We start from the raw sequence: 3,759 nt of genomic DNA on the forward strand, positions 1-3,759 counted from the left end.
ATGTGATACACCACATTCTGAACAAAGGTTCAAAATCACGTGATCATCTCAATAGATGCATAAAAAGCATTCGATAAAAATCAACACATTTTCATGATAAAAACTGCCAACTCAGTATTCTTGAGAACTTTATGTACATGGTGGGAAAAGTCTGTAGGAACTGAAGGTAGGAGAAGCTGATTTGAGGCTTTCCGGTAAAGCCATCAGTGACAAGAAGTAAAAGTGAAAAAAAAATATATGCCTTTTAGGAGAATAGATTACTTTGACTAAGCATTTTGAAATAGATAAATCTAAATAATAAAGGGATTAGAAAAAAAACACCTTGTAACTCACAGTAAATATAAATAGGACAGTGCTGAGTTTATATGATGTTATGTGAGGTGTCAAATAAGATTAGCAGACATTTCAAACCACCTCCTTCTTTTTTCAATTCTGTGGTTTTGAACATGTTTGAATAACATATATAATCAAATAAATAAATATTATTAACAGAGAATAAGCATCTTTTGAGATATCCTGGAGACCTCATGCCTAAGGTGAAATGCTCCAGTCAGTCATTCCCTCATAACGCCTAGACACTGTGATGATCTATGGTATCATGTCATGCTATCCTGAGAACCATAATGAATTATACTACTTAATAATAATAAAAATAATCTAAATACAAGTCATATGTTGTTTTAAGCTCATGTCAGTTTGAATGTGTAATCTGACAATAACCTGTTTTTCATAATAATCAAGTTCCGCATAGTGATGATAAAAGATACCAGGAAGGCTAGTTGCTTTGCCTGAACCAGTCATTCCTGGAGAGAAATAAATGATCATTATAATTTTTTTAAACTGAGTTATACAACATTAATTTTTTTCTGAGATGAAATTATTAAATATTATCCTCTTAAAATTGTTTTTTTCTAGCAACAGAAATTTTTGTGCTTCATCAATAAATAATTTAAAATAACGAGCAGATTTATTCAAGGGCCGTAATGTCCCAGAACTTGATTTCTATGTATGAGGCTTAGAGCAATTGAAAAGGGAGGGAGATTGGCCTTGTAAAACACCACATGACATGAGTTCAAATAAAAATTCTCAAAAATGACTGTAATCGTATGCTCAAACACTTTACTAGAGGAAAAATAAACAATACAAAGTAGAAAACATAAATTATTGGATATTTTCCTCTTTTGGTATTTCTTTGGAACAGAACATGATGTTTTTAACACCTACATACCTCTATAGAAAATGCCTTGATTGAAGAAGCAATTATCAAAAAGAAACAATATCAGAGATTATAGTAGAACATTGTTCTTTTTGATTCTCCTTCTATTAGAGTGACATGTCCTCATTTCTATTGCTTATATATTGTCTCATTTTCTCTTTATTTTTGGCTCTTTCTTTTCTGTTATTCTTTCCCCATCCTATGGGCAGAGTTACTGGGTAGAGAAGGTGCAGGAGTGGTAAATAGTTCAGTTCACGAATTGTAATGAGCTAGACAGATTTTTCACAGTAGTTAGAGAATTTTTCATTTGTTTGTTTGTTGTTTTTTGTTTGTTTAGTTTTGTTTCTAGGGAGAGCGTGTGCTTAATTTTCAAGTCAGGCATTTTATGTCATTTCTATCATAAATTTCTATTTTGTTTTTTTTTCTTCACCAGAGCCACAATGTACTTTAAAAGAGAGATAGATGCAATATTATCTATAAGTTTTTTTTCTTCCTTTCTTTTTTTCCTTTGTCTGTTGCTAGTTGTCTTCCAGAGGGTTGGAAGAAAAAAAAATAGTAAAGTAATGTTTGCTAACACTCCTGTTACTGAGCCTAAGTTGAGCTTTTAGATTGCTATCTATCTTAGTATCTCAAGAGAGTTGAAGAGTAATATAATAAAATAAATCCTTTAAGAACAGAGATCAGACAATACGAATTTTATAGTTTGTTCTTTATGAAAAATAATTCTGCAAATTTTTCTTGAGTTTATAATCTTAAAAGGGAAAACCAACTCATATTAATTTAGCCTTTATTTAGTTTATTCTGGGGCCTGAATGTGGAACTTTTTTCTTGAAAATATTTTCAACAGAAAAATTTTCCAATTTTTATTTGGCCAGTTACTCCTTATGTTTCTGTATTTTTTGTAGATGTGGCTTACATTAATGAAAAGAGGAGTTAGCGACATCCTGACTACATGCTGAAGTAGAAGTGAGCTGTTGGCTAAAGGTTGGAGTCCCCTGGCACAATGGTGAGGTACCCCAAAATCTGGGAGCTTTAGGCTTTCCTCACAGTAAAAGATATGGTATTCTCACTTCTTCCAGAGAGTAAGAGGGATAGAAAATCAATATCCCACTATCAACCATCATGCATATTTTCTGCAACAGCTTTATTTATTATTAACTTCTAAGGTAAATCGCATGGACAATAAAATGTACAATTTAATAAGTATTGTCAAATGTATATACCCATAAAACTAACACTCCAACCAAGTTATAAAACATATCCATGCTCTCAGAATGCTCTTGTGTCCCTTTCAGTCAGTTGTCCCCCTTACCCCCATTGATAAAAGTAGTGTTCTGATTTCTATCTCTATAGATTCATTTTCCATGTTCCTGAATCTATTATAAATAGAATCATAAATACTGTACTCTTTTGCATCTAGCTTCTTTCACTCAATATAAAATCTTTTGAAGTCCATTCAGATTGATGTATATATCAGTAATCAATTCTTTACACCAAGAATGAGGAATGATTCTAATTGCATTTCTAGTTCTATAAAGTAAAATGTGTTGATGCTAAATGTACAGGTCAATGCTTTTTGACAAGTGTCTATTCTCATATAACTATCACCGAAATCAAAGATATAGAACATTTTCATCATTGCCAAAAACCGCCTTGTGTATCTTTACAGTCATCCCACCTATTTCCACAGGAAATCATTATTCGATTTTTATCATGATACATATATTTGGTTTGTTCTAGACTTCACATAAATAAAGTCATATAGTATACATTTTTTGTGCTTGGTTTCTTTTGTTCAGCTTCTTATGGCTGAGTAGTATTATATTGTTTGGGTATATCACACTTCTATTGATGGACATTTTCATTTCTTGGTTTTGGGTACTATGAGTAAAGCTGGTACAAGCATTTATGTACTCATCTTTTTTGGAGACATATGTTTTCTTTTTTTTTCTTTTGCCCGTTTCTAATTTACATCAGTTTAGTTTGGTGAAACTCTCCATGGCAACGATACTCCCTTCCGAGTACTCCTTTCCTGCCTATATCCATACAACCCTATGGTCTCTACTTCTTTGCAAAGTAATGTCTGTTAGCTTTTGATATACCATTTTAAAAAATGGGATGAAGTTATTTCTATAAAATAATAGGGCATTCATTTATTATGTATCTTGTCCAGATAATGATTCTTAGAATTTCTTCATAATAAGGTCACATAGACATGGAAAGATGAAAACCAATGCAAAGATCAATTCATCTATTCACTCTATTTAGTTGTTCATTTATTTAACAAATGTTTATAAAGTGCCCACTTTAACTGTGCTAAAAGATGAATTGGAATTCTAAAACCTTTAGTTTATAATTAACAAATGTTTATGTTCATACGATGACGAATTTTAAATCAGAAAATGCAGTGGAAATAAAAGTCACAATGGCTGGCAGATACTTTTTAGCTATGGCACCTGACTGATTACATTTTTTTCTGTTTCTGAACACTTGATTTAGAGTTTTAGAGATATGTTTGTAGTAAAGATATGCTCTGTTTTTAA

This window comes from Pteropus alecto, unplaced genomic scaffold, assembly GCF_000325575.1.
Source record: "Pteropus alecto unplaced genomic scaffold, ASM32557v1 scaffold22, whole genome shotgun sequence".
NCBI classification, from domain to species: domain Eukaryota; kingdom Metazoa; phylum Chordata; class Mammalia; order Chiroptera; family Pteropodidae; genus Pteropus; species Pteropus alecto.